Source organism: Mus caroli, unplaced genomic scaffold, assembly GCF_978045245.1.
Source record: "Mus caroli unplaced genomic scaffold, Mus_caroli_1 scaffold_18, whole genome shotgun sequence".
In the NCBI taxonomy this organism is placed as follows: Eukaryota; Metazoa; Chordata; class Mammalia; order Rodentia; family Muridae; genus Mus; species Mus caroli.
The window spans coordinates 26,330,379-26,350,412 of NW_028227273.1; the positions used below are offsets into that span (position 1 = coordinate 26,330,379).

Consider the following 20,034-nt stretch of genomic DNA (forward strand, 5'->3'; position numbering starts at 1 on the left):
TGCTCAACAGTCATGTGTTCAGAAACATTGTGGCTGCATTTCTCTGCTTAAGCCTCCTATTCTTGGTTGGGAGGACCCAGGTGGCTGGGGCTCTTCTTCTTGCTCCTTACTGTCAAGCTGAACCCTTAACTTAGAATGTTGGCTCTTGGTTGAAGAGTCAGCTAGAGTACATGTTCTGGTGGATCAGGCTCTTTTATACTTGTGTATTTATCACCTTGTCCACTTCCCCCCCCCCCTCAGTGTTTCCCCACAAAAAGATCTTCAAGCAGTGCTACTGCCACCTACAGTGTAGCAACTACCAGGGAAAGTGAAGACACAATAGATCACCTAGGTACCCTCTCTAAAAAGGTGCTTCTTCTCTCAGGCTCTGAGTTCCCCACAGTGGAATAAGAGAAAAGCAGGGCTAAGACAGAAGAGTTCTGTGATGGAAAACACACACACACACACACATACACACACACACATACATGCACACGCATACATACACACATGCATGCACAGACATAAACACACACAGGCACAAAACAAGTGCACATGCATGCACATACACACTTGCAAGCATGCATGCATGCACATGTACATGTACATTCACACACATATACATGCACACACACCTTGTAAGATAAACAATCTCACAGTCTCACACTGAGATCCTTTAGACCACAGCTATCATCCCCATACTATTAGAAGAGGCCGTATCTAGAGGCATGCATGGCCAAGTGTATTGATGTAGAGACAGTTGGCTTCTTTGGGAAGGCACTGCCTCTTTACTCTGTGTCTGCTTATATAACACTGCCTCTTTACTCTCTGTCTATAAACATGTTCACTGCAGAAGGACTTTGGTGGCAGGCTCTATCGGAAATTGGCCTCTAGAATTGGGGTGGAATGGTCAGGGCACCAGCCTGGCCCAATGTGGAAAGGTATTGTCTTAGTCAGGGTTTCTATTCTTGCAAAACCCATCATGACCAAGAAGCAAGCTGGGGAGGAAAGGGTTTATTCAGCTTACACTTCCACATTTCTGTTCATCATCAAAGAAAGCCAGGACTGGAACTCAATTACATCAGGAAGTAGGAACTGATGCAGAGGCCATGGAGGGATGTTACTTACTGGCTTGCTCAGGTTGCTTTCTTATAGAACCCAGGACTACCAGCCCAGAGATGGTACCACCCACAATGGACCCTCCCACCCTTGATCACTAACTGAGAAAATGCCTTACAGCTGGATCTCATGGAGGCATTTCCTTGAGGGTGGCTCCTTTCTCTGTGATAACTCCAGCCTGTGTCAAGTTGATAGGCAAAACCAGCCAGTACAGGTATCATGTGCATGTGCGTGTATGTATGAGCATTCATGTGTATGTGTATGTGCATATGTGTGCATGTGTGCATATGTGTCAGCATCATAGATGATGTCATGGTTGATTAACAGCCTCTGCTACAGATCAGAGGGTGCTGGTTACTGGCCTATTAATCTTTCAGTTATTAATTATAATAATACATCTTACAGAATAATATAATGAATGCCATAAATGAATGGCTAGGGGCTAAGCACAGTAAAGACTGAATCTGGCAAAGAACTTAAAACACTCAGACCAGTGAACACAATTCATAATAAGAATAAGAAATATGTTTGTTGAGTGTGTACTACAGGCCCACAGAACCAGGTTTTCTACATACATTATTATTGTATACATACTCCACAGGTTCACACATCATAAGAAAGTTCCCCATTCTCTATAGGCTCTTAAGAAATCCCCTAGTTACTAAGTCACTAGTCACAGAGGTGGGCAGAGATGGAAAAATCTCAAAAAGGGATGTTAAGAAGCCATGGCAAAGATCACATGGCATCTGGAACAAATAGGAAATCAGATGGGTAGGTAAGTGGAGAAGGATCTGGAAGGAGTTGGGGTGGGAAAGAATATAATAATAAAAAATACTATATTTTGATAATACAATATTATATCGAGTATGAATTCTCATGGAACTTTTAAAAACTGTGGCATGATCCTTGTGCAGAGACACTGGGGATACTGATGCAGTGTTGTTCTGGGGAACAGCTCAGTGTTTGGGAAAACATGGGGAGTGGCCCGAGGTGAAGCACCATTTGCAGCAGAGGAGAGCATTAACAGTCTGTTCTATTGGGCTGCACAACTGGGAAGCTAAAAGAGTACTTTTTTCAGAGGAGGGCTAGAAGGTGTTGTGCTAACAACAGAGATAGAGAAGTCCCCCCGCTCTCCATGCACACAATAACATACTACTGCCACAATGAGCTGCCACTCAGAATCATGAATGCCCATCTAACACAGACTCCCAGTGGAGGATTTAGTGATCAAAGGCATAAATTTATTTAACTTTTAACTTCCTATCACCATTTTAAGTGATTCTTACTACCTGCTGTTGTATCTCCCCTCCCCACCCCTTTGTTCCCACCTCTCTGGCTTATTGGTGTACCATGGAGAAAGAGAGCTAACACAGATCTCTGTTATTCAATATTTCCTTGAACTGGAAGACGTTCTGTTCTCCTCGCTCCTCTGTCATTCATCAGCGCACACTGTCACTCATCATTTGAACCTATGTGCAGATGGAATTCTCTTCTGCTCTGTCTCCACGGTCATAAGGAATGTCTGGGAGCATCACTGGAGTGAAATAGTTTCTGATTCAGCCATGCGAGGCCTGTGAGGACCTGGATTGTGATGATACTGACTTTGAGGTTCAAAAAAGTATATTAAATGACAAAAGTGTACTTTGCAGGAGAAAAGCATGATGAAGAATTTAAGACAATGCTGATGAGAGATGAAGAAAGATCAGATGCAGTGGGGAGACTTCGCTTTCGGGTGTAATTGTTTACATCGTTTTGAGCCTCAGAAGCAAGGCTGTGAATCTGCTATGAGAATGTCTGTACTGTGATGGGTGATGGCTCATACTCTCTGCAGAAAACTAGTTAAGGCTGAGAGATGGTGTGCTGATGGTGGCCTGCCCTCTCACAAGCTCAAGCCTTTCCTATAGGTATGAAGGTGTGTTTTGAAGAGCACATATGTTTCTGCAGCCTAGCCACATAGGAAAAAAAATACAACAACAACAACAACAAACCCAATTCTTGAAGAGCTATCAACCACTTTAGAATTAATTTTACTTCTTTATAGTTAGCTATATATTGGGCAAATGTGTCTCTGAAGGAACAAACTATTCTGTGCTGGCTAGTTTTATATCAACTTGAAACAAGCTAGAATTATTTGGGAAGAGGGAACCTCAATTGAGAAAATGCCCCTACCAGACTGCCCCATGGGCAATGTATTGTCTATTTTCTTCATTAGTGATTGGTGTGGGAGGAACAGCCCATTGTGGGTGGTTCCACCCTTGAGAAGATAAGAATCAGGCCAGAAAAATTTGGTGAAGAAAACCAGTAAGCCACACCCTCTATAGCCTCTGCATTATTACTTCCTGCCTCCAGGTTTCTGCCCTGTTTGCATTTCTTCCCTGAATTTGCTCAGTGACAGACTACTATGTTGTGGAACCACAAGCTGAACAAACCAGTTCAGTCCTGTGTTGCTTTTGGTTTTGGTTCATCACAGCAGTAAAAACCCTAAGTGACCTGTGTTGAAACTATTTTGAATTAAAACTCTGGTATTCAGGATCTAACACAGTGTCTGGTTGGTAGAGAAGTACTGTAAGACCCCAAGTCACTGTGGGTGGAGAAAGCAGCAGATGACAGGCTAAGGAGATACCTGCATGCAGTAGGTGTCTCTCTGGGAGTGTTGGCTCTTCTGATGACCTGACAGCTTCCTGTTCCTCCTCAGTTCTCAGAGGAGCCCTTGAGTGCAGGCAAGCGCAGAGACAGTGTGATCTATTTGGCTGACCCATAGGAAACTGAACCAGTTTAATACCAGGAACTTCCTAGGGATCACTCAAATCCTTTATTAAAGCAAAAACTTCTAGTACCCAATTCTTCAGCAGTCTAGCCGATGAAGAGAGGATATAAGCTAAGCAACCATAAAGCTGAAAGACAGTTGCAGTAAGCAAGAGATTTTATCCCTTTGACAGATCCTTTTTACCTCAGGATGAAAAGAAAATTGCAAATACCATTAGCAACTTACAGTGCCAATATGATGAGATACTAATGATTAAGATAACTCATGGTAGATTTGTGTTGAGAATATGTAACACTGGATCCTAGCACCTGAAGCTAAATGGAAACACAAACTGCGAGTGTTTTCAGAGCACCATTCTGAAGGCAGATCTGCCTCTGCATTTCAGCGACATCAGTGCGTGGGAGGAAGCCATTCCAGCAGCTGATGCTGAATCCCTGCATTTGCTGTCTGGCTGGGAGACCCCTCTGCTTCTCTGTCCTTCCTTCCTTCATCAGCGACACCTTATTCCCAGGGTCATTGTGGTTTTCCCTTGTGTCACTCTGATGACAGAAGGTCAGGGGCAGTTCTCCAGGAACCATTCTCAGATTTTACATGCACGAGGTTCAGCAGTAGCAGAAAGTCCTGGCAACCTGGCATCTGTATGTTTGCTCTGCTCCAAGGCTCCATCAGTCTTGTAGGATTTGCTTTCCCTTACATCAACATCAGTCTTAGTCTTTATCTCAAAATGGCCAGTCTGCTGCTATAACTAGAATCTGGGTACCCTACTGGTTTGGCACACTGTGTCCGGGCAATCTTCTTGCAATTCTCTCCTATGAACTTAACCCTTGTCTCCTAAGCTCAAGTCAAGAAGCACAGATGCATTTCCCACATGCAACTCTGCCTGTTTTCCAGGTGCTTCTGACCTGGAGTTGACACCGGATTGTGTCCTTTGCCTACTAACCAAGTTCCTGACAAGCACCTGGGTCTTTCTCTGGCTTATGTGTATAAAGTGTGAACTCACAGACCTCAGGTTCTGATAACCAAGAATATCACGGTGCACCAGCAATGTCTACACAATCATCATTTCATCTCCAGGCAGGGAATTTGATTCCAGTTCTTTTTTTTTAGAATTAATTTTTTATTAGGTATTTTCCTCATTTAGATTTCCAATGCTATCCAAAAAGTCCCCAATACACTGCCCCCCCCACTCCCCTACCCACCCACTCCCACTTTTTGGCCCTGGCGTTCCCCTGTACTGGGGCATATAAAGTTTGCAAGTCCAATGGGCCTCTCTTTCCAGTGATGGCTGACTAGGCCATCTTTTGATACATATGCAGCTAGAGTCAAGAGCTCTAGGGTACTGGTTAGTTCATAATGTTGTTGCACCTACAGGGTTGCAGATCCCTTTAGCTCCTTGGGTACTTTCTCTAGCTCCTCCATTGGGGGCCCTGTGATCCATCCAATAGCTGACTGTGAGCATCCACTTCTGTGTTTGCTAGGCCCTGGCATTGTCTCACAAGAGACAGCTATATCTGGGTCCTTTCAGCAAAATCTTGCTAGTGTATGCAATGGTGTCAGCGTTTGGAAGCTGATTATGGGATGCATCCCTGGATATGGCAGTTTTTAGATGGTCCAGCCTTTTGTCACAGCTCCAAACTTTATCTCTGTAACTCTTTCCATGGGTGTGAATTTGTGTGAATTTGGTTTTGTCGTGGAATACTTTGGTTTTGCCATCTATGGTAATTGAGAGTTTGGCTGGGTATAGTAGCCTGGGCTGGAATTTGTGTTCTCTTAGTTTCTGTATAACATCTGTCTAGGCCCTTCTGGCTTTCATAGTCTCTGGTGAAAAATCTGGTGTAATTCTGATAAGCTTGCCTTTATATGTTACTTTACCTTTTTCCCTTACTGCTTTTAGTATTCTATCTTTATTTAGTGCATTTGTTGTTCTGATTATTATGTGTCAGGAGGAATTTCTTTTCTGGTCCAGTCTATTTGGAGTTCTGTAGGCTTCTTGTATGTTCATGGGCATCTCTTTCTTTAGGTTTGGGAAGTTTTCTTCTATAATTTTGTTGAAGATATTTGCCAGTCCTTTGAGTTGAAAATCTTCATTCTCATCTACTCTTATTATCCTTAGGTTTGGTCTTCTCATTGTGTCCTGGATTTCCTGGATTTTTTGAGTTAGGATCTTTTTGGATTTTGTATTTTCTTTGATTGTTGTGCCGATGTTCTCTATGGAGTCTCCTGCACCGGAGATTCTCTCTTCCATCTCTTGTATTCTGTTGCTGATGCTTGAATCTATGGTTCCAGATTTCTTTCCTAGGGTTTCTATCTCCAGTGTTGCCTCAATTTGTGTTTTCTTTATTATGTCTACTTCCCTTTTTAGGTCTTGGATGGTTTTATTCAATTCCATCACCTGTTTGGTCTGGTTTTCCTGCAATTCTTTAAGGGATTTTTGTGCTTCCTCTTTAATGTCTTCTACCTGTTTAGCAGTGTTCTCCTGCAATTCTTTAAGGGATTTTTGTGCTTCCTCCTTAATGTCTTCTACCTGTTTAGCAGTGTTCTCCTGTATTTCTTTAAGTGTGTTATTAAAGTCCTTCTTGATGTCCTCTACCATCATCATGAAATATGCTTTTAGATCCTGGTCTAGCTTTTCCGGTGTGTTGGGGTGCCCTGGACTGGGCGAAGTGGGAGTGCTGGGTTCTGATGATGGTGAGTGGTCTTGGTTTCTGTTAGTAAGATTATTACGTTTACCTTTCGTCATCTGGTAATCTCTGGAGTTAGTTATTATAGTTGTCTCTGTTTAGAGATTGTTCTGGTGATTCTGTTAGCCTCTATCAGCAGACCTGGAAGACAGGTTCTCTCCTCTGAGTTTCAGTGGTCAGAGCACTCTCTGCAGGCAAGCTCTCCTCTTACAGGGAAGGTGCACAGATATCTGGTGTTTGGACCTCCTCCTGGCCGAAGATGAAGGCCCAAAACAGGACCTTTCCCAGAAGCTGTGTTGCTTTGGCGGGTCACAGAAGCTGTCAGCTTGTGTGGTGCACACTCTCACCTGTTCAGACTATGTTCGGTGGAGTCCTGGAACCAAGATGGCTTCTGCAGATCCTGAGGCAAAGGGCTCCCAGGCCGGGTGGACACCTGTCCTCTGGCCTGGAGGGTGGCCGGATGTCTGGGGCTCAAAAAGGGCGCTGCCTCAGAGGCTCTGTGGCTCCCGCCTATCCCAGAAATTGTCAGCTTCTGTGGTACACACTCTCACCTGTGCAGACTAAGTTCAGCAGAGTCCCGGAACCAAGATGGCTCCCACTGATCCTGAGGCAAAGGGCTCCCAGGCCGCGTGGAGACCTGTCCTCTGGCCGGGAGGGTGGCCGGATCACCTGAAGTCTTAAGATCCTGTGGCTGGTGTTGTGAGTAGCTGGCGGGTGTCAGCCGACTCTGCGCCCTAGTTACCTCAGTGCTGGTCGGACCGGAAGGGACTTGTGCCTCTACTCAGGCCGCGTTCTCTGCTTCCCTAATTAATGCAGTCTCAGGTCCCACGCAATTGGATTGGAGCAGACGCTGTGTTCCACTCACCAGAAGTCTTAAGATCCCGTGGCGGGTGTTGTGGTTAGCTGGCAGGTGTCAGCTGACTCTGGGCCCTAGCTACGCCAGTGCTGGTCGGACCAGAAGGGCTGATTCCAGTTCTTGACTGTGTTACTTGGCTAAAGGCAATATCCTTGCAACCCTCTTCTAGGAACTCAACCCTTATCTCCTAAACTCAAGCCAAGAAGCCAATGAACCATTGCCTGCCAAGGCCTGGAGTTGGGAAACTGGGACCTTAGAAGCAATAACTGAGCTGTCACAAGGGGCAGCCTTTGATTTGGAGTAGAGCTATACTATAGCCTCAGTATAGCCGGGAGGGGCTGAAGCACCCGGTGCCTAGGCTACCCCACCCCAACCTCTAGGTACCAAGTTCCTTCTCCTTCCCGAATATTTATTTTGCCTTTTATGGCAGCATGGAAAAGAAATGTAAGCAGTACAAACAAGAGAAGAGTGCAGACGGATGCTGCCCTTCAAAACATAATTAACCTCATAGTCAGCAGACTTGGAAGTGTCAAGTCCTCAAGTACTTCTCTTCTCATACCTAGAAGTGAAGCGGCCTGAAATAGGCAGGTGGCTCCCATGAAGGTGGAATATCCAGGAACATGCCCCATCCAATCCAGAATCAGGCCTGAGGCTGGCTTTCAAAGAGTTCGGTCCCAAATGCAAGGAATCCACCTCTTCGAGGCATACTCTATTATTGTAGTGCAATGCTTTACCTCCAATACTAAACAATATCACTCCTTTCTCCCTCAGACAGAGATAAGAGAACACTGACAAATCATACTCTGCCGGGGATGTTTGATCTTCATGTCTCTGTAAGGAGGCAGATGGGAGACTGTCTTCATTTGAAGCGCTTTGTTATAGAATGGAAGGTGGTGAGGGCTTTTGCCTCTAAGAACCAAGGGCCACTGGGGAATCACTGAATCCGTGCCTCTGTCAGATCACAAAAGGATCCATGACAATGGAAATGGAAAGGAAGAAGTTATCATTTGTCCTGGAGCTGGCAGAGAGCCTTGTCTGGAAGTTGGGCACATGTTGAGGTGACTAGTGATGTGTGCAGCTGTGACTAGGACCTAAGGAAGCGATGCCTTCCTCTGAAGCTGCTTCCCAGCATGTCCTCACTACTTTTAAATTAGAAATGTTGTGAACTCTCCCCAGGACACACCGCATTTCATATGAGTGCCCCGTGTCATAAGGTTGATGAGTAAACATCCTTTTTCTCCCTAAGACAACACTGACTTCTTTGAGAAATGGCACAAAGATAGGATGTATTTTGAGACACAAAGCACTGAAACTGTATTATAGCTATGAAACGCTTCATAAAAATGTCTAAAATCTGACATATGACTTAAGCTGAGGCTGATTTTACTTTTATGAAGATTAGGAGTTAGTACAAATGATATACACTTGACTGTAGGCTAGGTAGCATCATCACTTGATTTTAAATACTAAAAATGTAACAGTTTTATTGTTCCTACACATTGAGATAAAAAATATATCTCAAGTAGATATACACACACATATGAGAGAGAGAGAGAGAGAGAGAGAGAGAGAGAGAGAGAGAGAGAGAGAGAGAGAGACTTTCATAGATTTATCTATTTATTTGGAGTCTTGAATCTCAGAGTCAGTTTTCTTTAAATTTAATAACCTGGACCCCCAAGATCTCTCAAACATCAGACCACCAACCAGGCAGGATACACCAGCTGTTTGAGGTGCCCAACACATATACATCAGAGGACTACCAGGTCTCTCTCAGGTTTCAGACAGAGAAGATGCACCTAACCTTCAAGAGATTGGAGGCCCCAGGAAGTTTAGAGGTCTGGGGGTGAGGGGTGGGGGACATCCTTGTGGAGACATGGGGGTGGGGTGGGGAGGAAGTATGGGATGTGGATCAGTTGGAGAGTGGATTGGAAGGAGAATAAAATCTGGAGTGAAATAAATAGATATTACAAAAAGAAGAAATACAACACAGCCAACTTTCACCCATCACATAGCTGTCATTTCAAATACCAGATAATTTACTGTACACAGAGTAAAAGGAATATGATAATTCTAAAAGTTTCATTACCAGAGTTCAAAAGAAATCTAAAGATTATAGAACCCTGTAAGGAGGTGAATGGAAAACTCATGGTTCTTACATTTTTCTGTGAACTTCTCCGTGATCTTATAAAGTCATGCAAATGGCCAATTAGGAAGTCAGAAGAGAGTTATGAATTAAATTAAATAGATAATCAGTTCAACATGGTGATGAAAACATGGGCTGAAGCATTAGGGAAACTCCATTAAAACTGATCACTATCAAACATTGAGCAAGTCACTTTTTGTTTCTGACTTTTGTTTGCATGTCTATAGAATAATCACAGTAGCATATGTTTATGTGGAAAAATGTCTGGGTCTACATACACGTCTTTGTAATTATGAGGACAAACTAAGTAGTCAACAGTTTTAATTTTAAGGTTCTGTTCTCCTCCTGCTTGGGGGTGTGGTTGACAATCACAGGATTATGGAGTTGGAGGCTCCATGGAGTCAGCAGCCTATGTCTGGAAACATGGCTCACTGTTCTGTCCCAGAAGCAACAGAGCTTCTTGGACAGGGTTCCTTCTGGCCTTCATCCTCAGCCAGGAGGCAGAGCTGATCCTCAGACCTCTGTGCACCTTCCCTGCCAGAGGAGAGCTTGCCTACAGGGAGTGCTCTGATCCCCAGGACTAAGGAGAGAACTGGTCTCCCAGGAATGCTGACAGAGGCTAACAGACTCACAGGAGGAACAAGCTCCAGTCAGAGACAGCTAGAACATCTAACATCAGAGATTACCAGATGGCGAAAGGCAAATGTAAGAATCTTACTAATAGAAACCAAGACCTCTCAGCATCATTAGAACCCAGTATTCCCACCACAGTGAGTCCTGGATGCCCCGACATACCAGAAAAGTAAGATTCAGATTTAAAATCATATCTCATGATACTGGTAAAGGATTTTAAGGACATTAATAACTCCCTTAAAGAAATACAGGAGAACACAGCTAAACAGATAGAACTCCTTAAAGAGGAAACACAAAAATCTCTTAAAGAATTACAGGAAAATACAACCAAACAGGTGAAAGAATTGAACAAAACCATTCAAGATCTAAAAATGGAAGTAGAAACAATAAAGAAAACCAAAAGGGAGACAACTCTGGAGATAGAAATCCTAGAAAAGAAATCAGGAACCATAGATGTGAGCATCAGCAACAGAATACAAGAGATGGAAGAGAGAATCTCGGGTGCAGAAGATTCCATAGAAAACATGGACAAAACAATCAAAGAAAATGCAAAATGCAAAAACATCCTAACTCAAAACATCCAGGAAATCCAGGACACAATGAGAAGACCAAACCTAAGGATAATAGGAGTAGATGAGAATGCTGGTAAGAGGAATTCAGATTTTATATTGCAGATGCATCCGAGGAAGAGAGAGCCTTTCTTCCTTTCCTTCCCACTCTTCTCTGGTGATGTCTAATTTGGTGGTCAATTCGACATCCTTGAGAGGAAATCTCAACCCAAGCATTTCTTCCATCAGATCAGCCTGTGGTCATGTTTGTAAGGCATTGTTTTTCCTGATGGCTAATTGGTATAGGAGGGCCCAGCCCATTGTGGGTGGTGCCATCCCTGGTCAGATGTTCTTGGGGGTGTGTAAGAATCCTGGGTGAACACAAGTCAAGGAAAACCAAGCAGTAGGCAGAGCTCTTCCATGATTTCTGATTCAGTTCCTGTCTCCAGGTTCCTTCCTTGAGGCCCTGCCCTGACTTTATTCAGTTGTGATGTGTGACCTGGGCATTGTAAGATTAAAAACAAACTTTCCTCTTGAAGTTGCTCTTGGTCATGGTCTTTACCACTGCAACAAAAAGTCACTCTGAAGAGCATGCCTTTAGACTCAAGGAGCAATAATGTCACAGGGCATTCAATGACACCCACCACCCTGAAGTAACTTCCTGACCAAGCCAATTGCATCTTTATTACCCTCAAGACCAACATGTAGTTACATCAAGATGGTCTCTGTTCTCTAAATTTGGCAACCTTTCCAACTTTCATGAGTGTGGCTGTCACTATATTTTTGCTTGAACTATAGGTCTTCAAAGGAATACATTTCCTGCAAATCAGGAGTCCTAAGTGTGAACTTAATAACACTGAGTGACCTGCCACTCAGCACTCCAGCAAATGTCAGCTCCCAAACAGACAGGAAGCACAGACCACAGTTGGCATGCTTTACAAAATTTCTTATGTCTCCCAGAAGAAGGCCTTATCTCAACATAGAGCTGAGGAATGAGATCTCTGGTGTCCCAAGAGTACAGACCTTGTCCTCACCCTCACCTCAGCCTCTTTATCAGGGTCCAAACTCAGCCCACATCTGCTATCATCTTTGTAGCTCCTCTGGCCATTCTAGATAGCTACCTGCAAGGATGCTGCTACCTCTGTCATTTAGAAACAGTGAACCTTCATCACTTTCTGGCATCTGTGCTCATCCTGATGAATCAGCAAAGGCTTTACTGCAGAATGAGGGGGGGGGGTGCGGGGAGGGGAGTACGGGAGGACCAGTTGCCCCACCCCCACTCAAAATAAAAGGCTACCTCTCGCAATTCAGCCAGTGGGATTCCCGATGTGAATATTAGAAATATTCACAAGCTTGAACCCAATAAAAACTAAAACATGTGCCAAGAAAATGAGAACAAGAAGGACATTAAGTTTATTCTGTATTTGCTTCCTTTCCAGGGTAGCATGGGGCTTAGCCATTTCATTGATGTCTGTTTTAATATCAAAAAGTCAAGTTCAAGATGCAGCATTTAATTGCTTTAGGTGATCCTCTTTAATTGAGCCTGTACCAGAATGTTTTCTGAGTTCTGTCTTAGGTGCTATGTTCAGTAAACCAGACTGAATACACCTGGAGTGAAGAGAGGCCTGTGGATTGGGGGGTGGGGTGGGGGATGGACAGGGAGACAGAGAGGATGCTCCTCTAAAGCATTTAGTGTACGGTTATGAGAAACTTCAAAGGTGTAAATTGGTCTTAAGGAATGAGATAGTAGGCTAACTACCCAATACTAATGGCCTTTAGAGAATTTAACACTGCAATCAGGCTAATGCACTGAATAAGCAATTTGTGTAATTTATTCAGGGAGATGATCAGATGAATAGAATCTGTGGTTTAAAAATATTCTACCAGAACCCCATCTACGCAGGTAACATTAGGCAGGAAATTAGACAAATGACCTGATTAACAGGCTGCATTATTAATTCAATCAAAACAATTATTGCAATAATTTTTTGCACTTCTGTCATTACAAGGAACATTGCTGTTATAATCTACAAGCTGTTTTTATCCTTTTGATTGTACTATTTTAGTTTAAAGAAGTCTGATCATGGCAAAGTAATCTTTTATAATTTAATTTGCAAATGCAGTTTTAAACTGGACTAGCCTAGCTTAGATGATGTTTTGTTTCTCTGAAAGTCTTTAAGGTATGTTTTCTCTTTTCCATTTTTTTGTCTATGTTTTATTTTGTTTTATGTTGCTTATGTTTAACCGACTTCTGAAGAACAGAGACTGCCTAATTCCTCTTCCATGCGGTCTCAGTAGGGCTCTGAATGGTGATTGGCAGGAATTGGTGGAAAAGGAAGTGAAAGCCTGCTTCTCAATAGGATGGATTTCCAATTCTGTGAGAGAGTGAGCTGTCTGCTGTAGACAGTCTGCCTCTGGGAGAGAGCGCTATGTTGTATGCTTCAACTTTTACCACCAGTGTGGATACCTGGTTAGTTGTTCCTCCTACAAAGAAAAACTGCATTTGAAAATTCAACCTGTAAAGGCAGATTCCATCTAAAGAGGGTGATTGTCAATTATATTATTTCTAACTTAGTTAACATGCCGAAAGGCAAATGTGTCCTAAAATCTAATGTGTATAAAGCAATATTGCCCTTATTTGCAATAAGGGACAAATTAGGAATCTTTCATTAAATCATGAAGGGAGATATTTAACAACAGCCTTAAGAAAAAAATTCACTGTGTGATATTACATAGTTGGCTTATCAGCATAAATTCTGATAAGGATAAATACCTATTTTCAGAGAATGCTATCAATATTACTATTTCTACCACAAATTATCTTAAGTGTTATTTAAATAAACTATTTGCTTTTGGGAACACGTGATTACATTTTATAAACGGCCATGAATTTATCCTACAGTGTACATATAGAAAGTTTTTATTTGTACTAACATTAGGCCTTAAAATGAAAGGAAGTTGTAATAAAACTTGATTGGCCTAATATAAAATAGGTTATAATTTCTCAGTATTTCTATGAACCTGACTGGAAGTTCTTTCTAAATTTATCTCATCCCAGTTAACTCTCCCAATATCCCCAAGAAGGATGTCTCTCTTTTTCCCCCTTTATTGAAAACAAAGCATTTTCCTCACATGATATATTCTGATTACAATTTTTCCAAATTCTTTCTATTTTCTATTTTTCCAAATTCCTTCTCACCTTCCCTCTCATCTAGATCCATACCCTTTCTTTCTTTCATCAGAAAACAAACAACCTTCGAAGGGATAATAATAAAATACAGTAAGATAAAATATAGTAAGACAGAAAAATATAGTAAAATATAGTAAAACAGAAAGTAATACATCAGACTTGGGTAAAATAAATAAGCAGAATGAAAAGAGCCCAAGGGAGCTAGAGCGCAGGGTCGGCTGACACCCGCCAGCTACCCACGACCCCCGCCACAGGATTTCGAGACTGCTGGTGAGTGGAACACAGCTTCTGCTCCAATCTTTAAACAGTGACAACGACAACAACTAACCCCAGAGATTACCAGATGGCGAAAGGTAAACGTAATAATCTTACTAACAGAAACCAAGACCACTCACCATCATCAGAACCCAGCACTCCCACTTCACCCAGTCCAGGGCACCCCAACACACCGGAAAAGCTAGACACGGATCTAAAAGCATATCTCCTGATGATGGTAGAGGACATCAAGAAGGACTTTAATAACACACTTAAAGAAATACAGGAGAACACTGCTAAACATGTAGAAGACATTAAAGAGGAAGCACAAAAATCCCTTAAAGAATTGCAGGAGAACACTGCTAAAGAGTTACAAATCCTTAAAGAAAAACAGGATAACATAATCAAACAGGTAGAAGTCCTTAATGAAAAACAGGAAAACACATCCAAACAGATGATGGAAATGAACAAAACCATACTAGACCTAAAAAGGGAAGTGGACACAATAAAGAAAACCCAAAATGAGGCAACACTGGAGATAGAAACCCTAGGAAAGAAATCTGGAACCATAGATACCAGCATCAGCAACAGAATACAAGAGATGGAAGAGAGAATCTCAGGTGCAGAAGATTCCATAGAGAACATTGGCACAAAAATCAAGGAAAATGTAAAATGCAAAAAGATCCTAACTCAAAACATCCAAGAAATACAGGACACAATGAGAAGACCAAACCTACGGATAATAGGAGTGGATGAGAATGAAGATTTTCAACTCAAAGGACCAGCAAACATCTTCAACAAAATTATAGAAGAAAACTTCCCAAATCTAAAGAAAGAGATGCCCATGAACGTACAAGAAGCCTACAGAACTCCAAATAGACTGGACCAGAAAAGAAATACCTCCCGACACATAATAATCGGAACAACAAATGCTCTAAATAAAGATAGAATACTAAAAGCAGTAAGAGAAAAAGGCCAAGTAACATATAAAGGCAAGCCTATCAGAATTACACCAGATTTTTCACCAGAGACTATGAAATCCAGAAGATCCTGGACGGATGTTATACAGACACTAAAAGAACACAAATTCCAGCCCAGGCTACTATACCCAGCCAAACTCTCAATTAACATAGATGGAGAAACCAAAGTATTCCACGACAAAACCAAATTCACACATTATCTCTCCACGAATACAGCCCTTCAAAGGATAATAACAGAAAAAAACCAATACAAGGACAGGAACCACGCCCTAGAAACAACAAGAAGGTAATCCCTCAACAAACCTAAGAGAAGACAGCCACAAGAACAGAATGCCAACTTTAACAACAAAAATAACAGGAAACAACAATTACTTTTCCTTAATATCTCTTAATATCAATGGACTCAACTCCCCGATAAAAAGACATAGACTAACAAACTGGCTACACAAACAAGACCCAACATTTTGCTGCTTACAGGAAACTCATCTCAGAGAAAAAGATAGACACTACCTCAGAATGAAAGGCTGGAAAACAATTTTCCACGCAAATGGTATGAAGAAACAAGCTGGAGTAGCCATTCTAATATCTGATAAGATTGACTTCCAACCCAAAGTCATTAAAAAAGACAGGGAGGGACACTTCATACTCATCAAAGGTAAAATCCTCCAAGAGGAACTATCAATCCTGAATATCTATGCTCCAAATACAAAGGCAGCCACATTCATTAAAGAAACTTTAGTAAATCTCAAAGCACACATTGCACCTCATACAATAATAGTGGGAGACTTCAACACACCACTTTCACCAATGGACAGATCATGGAAACAGAAACTAAACAGGGACCCAGAGAAAATAAGAGAAATTATGAATCAAATGGATCTGGCAGATATCTACAGAACATTCTATCCTAAAACAAAAGGATATACCTTCTTCTCAGCACCTCATGGTACCTTCTCCAAAATTGACCACATAATTGGTCACAAAGCAGGCCTCAACAGATACAAAAATATTGAAATTGTCCCATGCATCCTATCAGATCACCATGGACTAAGGCTGATCTTCAATAACAAAATAAATAATAGAAAGCCAACCTTCACGTGGAAACTGAACAACACTCTTCTCAATGATACCTTGGTCAAGGAAGGAATAAAGAAAGAAATTAAGGACTTTTTAGAGTTCAATGAAAATGAAGCCACAACATACCCAAACTTATGGGACACAATGAAAGCATTTCTAAGAGGAAAACTCATAGCTCTAGTGCCTCCAAAAGGAAACTAGAGAGAGCACACATTAGCAGCTTGACAACATACCTAAAAGCACTAGAACAAAAGGAAGCAAATTCACCCAAGAGGAGTAGACGGCAGGAAATAATCAAACTCAGGGGCAAAATCAACCAAGTGGAAACAAGAAGAACTATTCAAAGAATCAACCAATCAAGGAGCTGGTTCTTTGAGAAAATCAACAAGATAGATAAACCCTTAGCCAGACTCACTAGAGGGCACAGGGAAAGCATCCTAATTAACAAAATCAGAAATGAAAAAGGAGACATAACAACAGATCCTGAAGACATCCAAAACACCATCAGATCCTTCTACCAAAGGCTATACTCAACAAAACTGGAGAACCTGGATGAAATGGAGAAGTTCCTAGACAGATACCAGGTACCAACGTTGAATCAAGATCAGGTTAATGATCTAAACAGCCCTATATCCCCCAAAGAAATAGAAGCAGTCATTAATAGTCTCCCAACAAAAAAAAGCCCAGGACCAGATGGGTTTAGTGCAGAGTTCTATCAGACCTTCAAAGAAGATCTAATCCCAGTTCTTCACAAACTATTCCACAAAATAGAAACAGAAGGTACTCTACCCAACTCATTCTATGAAGCCACAATTACTCTGATACCTAAACCACAAAAAGACCCAACAAAGATAGAAAACTTCAGACCAATATCCCTTATGAATATTGATGCAAAAATCCTCAATAAAGTTCTTGCTAACCGAATCCAAGAACACATCAAAACAATCATCCATCCTGACCAAGTAGGTTTCATCCCAGGGATGCAGGGATGGTTCAATATACGGAAATCCATCAACGTAATCCAGTATATAAACAAAATCAAAGACAAAAACAACATGGTCATCTCGTTAGATGCGGAAAAAGCATTTGACAAGATCCAACACCCATTCATGATAAAAGTCTTGGAAAGATCAGGAATTCAAGGCCCATACCTAAACATGATAAAAGCAATCTACAGCAAACCAGTAGCCAACATCAAAGTAAATGGTCAGAAGCTTGAAGCAATCCATCTAAAATCAGGGACTAGACAAGGCTGTCCACTTTCTCCATACCTATTCAACATTGTACTTGAAGTCCTAGCCAGAGCAATTCGACAACAAAAGGAGATCAAAGGGAAACAAATTGGAAAAGATGAAGTCAAAATATCACTTTTTGCAGATGATATGATAGTATATACAAGTGACCCTAAAAATTCCACCAGGGAACTCCTAAGCCTGATAAAAAGCTTCGGTGAAGTAGCTGGATATAAAATTAACTCAAACAAATCAATGGCCTTTCTCTACACAAAGAATAAACAGGCTGAGAAAGAAATTAGGGAAACAACACCCTTCTCAATAATCACAAATAATATAAAATATCTTGGCGTGACTCTAACTAAGGAAATGAAAGATCTGTATAATAAAAACTTCAAGTCTCTGAAGAAAGAAATTATAGAAGATCTCAGAAGATGGAAAGATCTCCCATGCTCATGGATTGGCAGGATCAACATTGTAAAAATGGCTATCTTGCCAAAAGCAATCTACAGATTCAATGCAATTCCCATCAAAATTCCAAATCAATTCTTCAACGAATTAGAAAGTGCAATCTGCAAATTCATCTGGAATAACAAAAATCCTATGATAGCAAAAACTCTTCTCAAGGATAAAAGAACCTCTGGTGGAGTCACCATGCCGGACCTAAAGCTTTACTACAGAGCAATTGTGATAAAAACTGCATGGTACTGGTATAGTGACAGACAAATAGACCAATGGAATAGAATTGAAGACCCAGAAATGAACCCATACACCTATGGTCACTTGATCTTCGACAAGGGAGCTAAAAACATCCAGTGGAAGAAAGACAGCATTTTCAACAAATGGTGCTGGCACAACTGGTTGTTAACATGTAGAAGAATGCGAATAGATCCATTCCTATCTCCTTGTACTAAGGTCAAGTCTAAGTGGATCAAGGAACTTCACGTAAAACCAGAGACACTGAAACTTATAGAGGAGAAAGTGGGGAAAAGCCTTGAAGATATGGGCACAGGGGAAAAATTCCTGAATAGAACAGTAATGGCTTGTGCTGTAAGATGGAGAATTGACAAGTGGGACCTCATGAAACTGCAAAGCTTCTGCAAGGCTAAAGACACCATCAATAAGACAAAAAGACCACCAACAGATTGGGAAAGGATCTTCACCTATCCTAAATCAGATAAGGGACTAATATCCAATATATATAAAGAACTCAAGAAGGTGGACTCCAGAAAGTCAAATAACCCCATTAAAAATGGGGCTCAGAACTGAACAAAGAATTCTCACCTGAGGAATACCGAATGGCAGAGAAGCACCTGAAAAAATGTTCAACATCCTTAATCATCAGGGAAATGCAAATCAAAACAACCCTGAGATTCCACCTCACACCAGTCAGAATGGCTAAGATCAAAATTTCAGGTGACAGCAGATGCTGGCGAGGATATGGAGAAAGAGGAACACTCCTCCATTGTTGGTGGGATTGCAAGCTTGTACAACCACTCTGGAAATCAGTCTGGCGGTTCCTCAGAAAATTGGACATAGTACTACTGGAGGATCCAGCAATACCTCTCCTGGGCATATATCCAGAAGATGTCCCAACCGGTAAAAAGGACACATGCTCCACTATGTTCATAGCAGCCCTATTTATAATAGCCAGAAGCTGGAAAGAACCCAGATGTCCCTCAACAGAGGAATGGATACAGAAATTATGGTACATTTACACAATGGAGTACTACTCAGCTCTCAAAAATAATGAATTTATGAAATTCCTAGCCAAATGGATGGACCTGGAGGGCATCATCTTGAGTGAAGTAACACAATCACAAAAGAACTCACACAATAGGTATTCACTGATAAGTGGATATTAGCCCAAAACTTAGGATACCCAAGATATAAGATACAATTTGCTAAACGCATGAAACTCAAGAAGAATGAAGACCAAAGTGTGGACACTGTGCCCCTTCTTAGAATTGGGAACAAAACACCCAGGGAAGGAGTTACAGAGACAAAGTTCGTAGCTGTGATGAAAGGATGGACCATTTAGAGACTGCTGTATCCAGGGATCCTTCCCATAAGCAGCTTCTAAATGCTGACACCATTGCATACACTAGCAAGATTTTGCTGAAAGGACCCAAATATAGCTGTCTCTTGTGAGATGATGCCGGGGCCTAGCAAACACAGGAGTGGATATTCACAGTCAGCTATTGGATGTATCACAGGGCTCCCAATGGAGAAGCTAGAGAAAGTACCTAAGGAGCTAAAGGGATCTGCAACCCTATTGTTGGAACAACATGATGTACTAACCAGAACCCCGGAGCTCTTGTCTCTAGCTGCATATGTATCGAAAGATGGCCTAGTCGGCCATCAATGGAAAGAGAGGCCCATTGGACTTGCAAACTTTTATGCCCCAATATAGGGGAATGCCAGGGCCAAAAGAATGGGAATGGGTGGGTAGGGAAGTGGGGGGCGCTATGGGGGACTTTTGGGATAGCATTGGAAATGTAATTGAGGAAAATATGTAATAAAAATATTAAAAATTAAAAGAAAAAGAAAAGAGCCCAAGGGAAGGTACAAGAA

General features: G+C 41.7%; 1 protein-coding gene across 1 annotated transcript in view; it reads right to left on the reverse strand.

Annotated features, from left to right (window-relative positions):
- Positions 1–20,034, reverse strand: part of L3mbtl4 (L3MBTL histone methyl-lysine binding protein 4) — a 366,608-nt gene that overhangs the window by 48,807 nt on the left and 297,767 nt on the right. The window lies entirely within an intron of this gene.